The following is a 6,829-nucleotide window of genomic DNA, read 5'->3' on the forward strand; positions in this document are numbered from 1 at the left end:
CATTTGCCCGGGTGAAAATCACCCGTCGATAATGTTCTAGGGTTAAGAGGGTACGCTTAATGTCATGAGACACACTAAAAGTTTTTTAAACTTGATTTATCCCAGTGGGGCAATTCAAAGGCACAGAGACGCACCAAGCAGGCGACCACAAGAGCAGCGACCCGCGTACACCCCTGACGGAGCAGGGGGAGCAATTTCGGGGTTAAGTGTCTTGCCCAAGGACACATCGGACATGTTCCTCGCGGGAGCAGGGGATTGGACCCTTGACCTTCCAGTTTAAGAGACGACAACACTACGATCTGAGCCTCTTCCACAGCCGTTTGGGCCAAGTACTCAGGTCATCTGAAATAGAAGCTAATCATTTAAATCAAAATCCAAAATGGCATTGTGCAGTTACAAAGACTCTGACAGTGGTCGTAGTGTTGTTAGTTTTCGATGTTTGAAAATGTTTATTTGAGTTTGGTGGTATTGTGTTTAAAAATAATAATCATTTGAGGAACTTTTTATAAATTGTTGTTGACGAAATGTTGAATCGGATTTTCACAACTTTTGATGATCACCCAGATAAAACAGGTCCTGTCATGGATGTGTTTTATGGTTTTATAGATAATGAATAAAGGTGTGAAGTACTGATCCCTGTTATTTGACTGCTAAATGTGTTTTATTGGTTATTGTATTATACACGTTTGATGGACAACCACCATCATTATTCAGAAGTGCAAAGTGAGGCTTTACCATGCAAGTGCGGGCTGTCTGATTTAAACATGTTGAGGTTGTCACATATGACGCTGCACTCTGCTGCTGGGACGAGCACAGACCCCCATGGCCTCAGAGTATGGATGGATTATAATGCATAAATGTTATGTTATGCTTTTTTTTTTTTAAACTTAGTATGTTGAAAATTGAACCTGTATCGGACAGGGAGACAGTGGAGAGACAAATGAATGCTGGAATGAGATGAACCCTTTTTTCATGGTTCATTAGGACAGCCATAAGACTTTGAGATCTGACTTAACTCAACGGAACACTCTGCAATTACTCAACATTTTCACTGAGTTATTGGCCATAGATCCAGCCCCAGCAGTATAGCTGAAATAACTGCGTGAAAATCTTCCTATTCTCTGCCTGACTGTATCTCCAGGAGTTTAATTTGAAATTCACTCCATGATTTCCAGCTTTGGTTCTGCCATCGATTAGCAAGTTAAAATTGACTATGATGGCATGTTTCCGTAGCTGTTAGCACCCTCAACAGTCTCACTACATTAGATTAGCCGTGGAGTGGAAAGCTCAGATGCCCTGCAGTCGGCATGGGGTATCCTCTTGGAGGAAACGACTCGACAGCTGTACTCGTCCTTGGGAAAGATAACCCTGCACGAGCTGTTGAAAAACAGGCTGAGAAGATGTTTTATGAAGGTGATGGGAGAAAATGAAATACAGCATATTGGAGGTAATAAGAAAATGGACTAGGCCCCGAATTATAATACGTGAAGGCTCTTGTGTGGCTTGTTAGAACGGCTGGAGGAGAAGATTGCAGTAAGATGAATTACATTTACGTATAACTCAGAAGTATAGCATCCATTTTCCACACACGGTAGAAACGCATTGTTCTTTTTACTGTCACTGTTTGCACTGTGCACGCTCAACTCTGTGACAATGCTGTAACACACATTATGTCGTACTTCACTGAGCCAAGCACAAACCTCAGTTTTAATGGTGCCAACCTCTTCGGTTTGGGTTTTTATTGTCTGTGTGCCCAAAGTCAGCCCACATCTCATCTCCAGAGATGATACCCTGACATACTTACCCGTTCTACTCCCCTCCCCAAAGCCCCCCCATCCTGCCCCCTCCCCTTCCTCCCCTAGGAGATGCATGGATGAGCAAGCTTATTCTCCTTGTGGGGTGTTCCCCATGCATGACTGATGTTTAGATTAATATCCTTGACTGATTCCTGCTCTGCGGTGAGGAGAGGAGGAGGCCTATCAGAGCTCAGCCGCCCCCTCAGGAGCCCATTGATTTTCACACCATCCTGACAAACACAAAGCTCCTAAACCCGTAAAATACTTTATTTGTTGTCCATTTAGATGCCTCCTCCTCAGCCCCAGTTGTCCACATCTGCCTTTTTAAAATAGCTCTGTTTGTCCGTCCCTTACATAAGATGAAACTGTTCTGCTGCCTGGTAACCACTGTAAATCTTGCTATGTGTTAATTAGAAATGTAAATGTATGCAAAGTGTAAACAATGAAAATATGCACAAAAACTAGTTCAGCTGCCTCACCATTCAACATCATTTGTATGTTATATTTGAAGCTCTTTTTGCAATTCCGTTCTTCACGCAGTCCACACAGTAAAATGATTTAATCCATATTTCATAAACACAACCATTAGAAGAAAATCAAAGCAACCATGGCAAGAATAAGAAGCATGATGAAATGAAAAGAAACTAAATAAAGCTAAGTGAACATCATCATTACAAACATTTATGTAAACAACTAGTTTTCATTTATGTATATTTTATTCAAAATTTTTGACTGGGCAGCTGCACAGTTTTTGTGAGGCTTAAAACTTTTCAAATGTGAAAATTACAAAGACTATGAGAGTAAAATGCTGTTCCAGGTCTTGGTACTAGAGCAAATTAAACAGCAATAGAGAGTTTGTTATAACAGAGTATTTAAAAAAGGTTTTCAAGAATCCAGTGAAATCTGAAATCCACTCGGTGAGGAAACATGGTAACATCGCCCCCTGGTGACACCAACAGCTCTTAGAAACGTCTTCTTCCTAATAAAGAGGTAAAAACACTCCTGCTGTATGGTTCAAATTCAAAACGAACATGCATTCATTAACGAGGATTTTTGTGTTTACTTTCATACTGAGTCCACTCATAAGCTCCCAGTGTGCAGAGCAGCAGAGTGCAAATGTCACAGACAGCAGTGACAAGTGTGATACAGGATTCTGTGCGTCTTACTTTGGGTGCGTTCGTGTCAGAAATAATCCATTTTAAATTTTAACAAGCACTTGATTCAGTTGTGACAACACTTGGCTCATGATTTTTTTCATTTGATTTTTTTGTGGTGTGGAGAACTGGTGAGTCAAACCAGCTTTGAATCCTGTGTTCTTGTTTGCAGTGAGTCAGAGCTTAAAATTGACATGTAACTATGTATGTATGTATGAGCTCAAAAACCAACATGTTTACGGAGTGAAGGGCCTCTTGTGCAAGCTTAAATGTGCCTCGAAAACAGCTACACTTCCCAGTCTCAACAATTAAACTTTATTTATAATGAAAAAGCTACACTGAGGATTTAGTGGTTAAATGACAAATAAAGCTGCTAAAAATAAAGACTGAAAGTATTCTATTTAGTAAAAAAAAAAAAACTATAACTTCATTTTTCATCATCATGCTGTTGCAGTAATCATGAAATTACTACATGTGTTTCTGACATGAGGGTTTATTTATTTTCATTATTTTTCAAAAGAAATAGAAGCAAAATGATTCATTTATCTGTGGTGAAAACCGAGGCTTAGTTAAAAATGAGTGGGTAGAGCTGTCAGATATGTTGTATCATATCTCTCCATATAGGCAGTTACCTCCTGCAGTCTCTTTTTCCAGACAAATAATCCATCCTTGAACCAAAACAAACAAACCTACAACTAACAAACTAAAGCTCACACAGTTTTTGGTATAAACCAGAAGTTCTGTTGTTATTTTCCCCTCCTACCGGGTTGGTCCGTCTCAATCTTCAGCTAATTGGCCTTTTTCCAGCCAACCTACAGGGTCAGGATTTCACTAAGTTACTTCTGACAGTTTTTATACTGGGGGAGTTGAATATCTTGAGCCAAGAGAGTGAGTCTCTCTTCATCCCTCAGGATCAAGTGCTGGGAAGCCGGTTGATCTTTAGCCTTCGCTCAGCTCTTCTCTACATCCTGAAGCAAAGTCTGGACTTCATAGCCCACACTGGCTTGTAAAATGAGTCAGAGTATTTTCCCTAGTGGGACTGTGAGAACATACTGTATTACTCTCACAGGAATGTGGAAATGAACTCCATTTTATTTTCCTGGGTGGCAAGTGATGGAATCCACAGCAGACTCTCCCGTTACTGGATAAAGGCCTGAATCCCTCAGCAATCAGTTTCTTCTAGGCTTGTTATGTTGAGATGGTACAGCTTTTATCTAACTTCAGCAAAAATATGGACCTTGGGAAAAAAGACTTAAAGCATTTTATAAGTCATATCAGGGCACAACCTGACGCTCTATGTCCCACATTTTAAACTTTAACATAGTTTTTATTGAAATATAAAATATGTCTGATGTTTTGAGCACAAACATCTCGATAGTCTTTTTAAGTTTAAACATCAAAAATAGTGTGACAGCAGGTCCTGAGATGTCAAGATTTTCTTTTACATCCCAGTGAACATACTAATATAGCCCCTATTTTAAATTATCACGTACCAAATGGACAATTCACTGAAAGCTGAATTTTTGTATTAATTTTTCTAGTCATAATGCATCACAGTTCTGACAGCTAATGTTGAGGAATATTAAACTAGTTGTGAATAGACTAATATACAGACACCTTCATGACACTGGTTTTCAACTGGTCTAGCCTCAAGACCCACCACCAACTCCTTATTAAGAAATCGCGACCCAAATTTGGGATATTTTTCAACCAATTACTTTTGTTTCATAAAAAATGGTGACGTTTGCACCTCAGTGTAAAATCAAAGGACAGAAAATAAAGATGAAACAAAACAAGCCTGTTGTGATTTTTAGACCTTTTTTTTCCAGGCACACTTTCACGACCCACAGAAAGGAATCCACGACTCACTTTTGGGTCCCGACCCACCAGTTGAGTACCGCTGCTCTATAAGACATACATATGAAAATAAGCCCATCGCTTACAAGACTGACTATTTTTATATGGTTTTTCTTAATGTTTGCTCTTAATGAAACTGCGGCCCTGTGGGTAGGTGTCAGGCAAGTAGATTAACAGAATACAGGACAGAGTGATATATCTGACTGTTAAACAACAACAGGAAAATATTTTGTCAATATAACGAGTTGGGACATACCTCTTTTTCCACAGGAGGTGAACGTAGCACTAAAGAAAAGGGTTCTGATAGTTGGGTTATGGGCATTTGTCTTTGGATTTCATACATTTACATGAGTCAATAGTGCCCTGTAGAGCTTGTATGGCCCTAATCTAGACTTCTGACAAAGCACTCACTGCAGGTCACACTATTCACACCCTGATGGCAAAGGCTGCTATATTAAGTGTCCGTCAGTACTGAGTCCATTCATACATATTCACAGGCCGTTGACTTGACAACGGGGTTAAGTGTCTTGCCCAAGGATACCTCGATGTGAGGCTGCAGGAGCTGTTGATCGAACCCCTGGCATTGCCACAGCAGCTGTATAGAGCACCTAGAGCTACTTGATAAGACAAACACATAAATAATCATTAAACAGAAATGAAGGCTAACTTGATTCACATGGAACTTGAAAAGATTCCAGTGATTAGTCAAAGAAAAAACAGGATTGAAAAGACATCATGCGTAATGAATCTAAAGCTCAAAGAATCTTTTCCTACTTCTCACAGGAACATGACTGTTTGTGTTGAATCCTCTCTGGATCTTCCTCCCAGTCCTCTTTGTGCTTATCAGTAAATTGTTTAATTAAAAAAGCATCTTTTGAAGAGTAACTCGTCTTATTTGGATTGCCATTACAAGAAACTGACAACACACCAAGGCTCAGTTTTTTGACTGTACTGCCAATGAAATCAATCAGCAGCACCACTCTGTTTTTACAGATATACTATTTCAGCAGAGAGTCATTTACACTCATGAATCCCGGGCCCTGCTGTAAAGGAGGTCTTGTGCTACACTGAGTGCTACACACACCTACATTAATGGAATCATTTGTGGTGTCATTTCAATAACCAAGCAAAAGCGAACGAGAGCAGGAGCTGTTGGAGGAACATCAGTTGCATCTCCACTCCTCTCTTCCCAGCACCGATATAGGCCCTGGAATCCCCCCACCCCTGTTTGATTTTTTTTGCAAAAAGTATTTTAAAATGGAATGGAGTCCAAGATCCACCACTGAGATATGAGAAAAAAACTTGTCCATGGGGCCCTGCTATGATGGGAACACAAATAACAATGAAGGCAGTCTGCTTACAAATCAGCTCTCTGTGGACTCTGTTATTGGCATGTGTGCAGTATACCTTTTTTTTTTTTTTTTTTTTTACTTCAATCAGTTTTTGCAGGCTTTAACTTGTACTTGTTGAAATGTCTCATTAATCTTCATTTTACGGTTTGATAACCTACTAAAATACTGTTTAAAAGCATTTAACAACGGAGTACCCTTTCAATGGATGGCCATTGTGATGGCAGCTTTCTGCCCACAATAATCGGTGTCCCACAGCTGTCCGTGAATTCATTACCTGTAGCACACAAAGAAAACTTCTTTTTTTTGTAGTGATACCTTATGCTGCTATGGCTAATCATTTACTTAAAATTAACTCAATACCATATATCAATTCACTTAAATAGTTCTTACAAATAATGTCACTGTTACTTTCAATTTAATATGTTTTATTAGTCGAAGATAAATAAGCACATAAAATTGAAAACTGATTTTTAATCTCAATGAGTTTCTCTTCCTGGTTAAATAAAGGTAAAAATCCTGTCTTTCATGTAATATCATGCAAAAGTCAATGGATCAATAGTCAATATAATTAACTGATTGGAACAAACACAGGGTCTATTGTGTATAATGGACTTTAAAAGCTGTCTCCCCACAAATGTTTCCCTGTTGAGGAGGAAACATGTTAATAAAA

This window comes from Symphodus melops, assembly GCF_947650265.1.
Source record: "Symphodus melops genome assembly, chromosome: 11".
In the NCBI taxonomy this organism is placed as follows: Eukaryota; Metazoa; Chordata; class Actinopteri; order Labriformes; family Labridae; genus Symphodus; species Symphodus melops.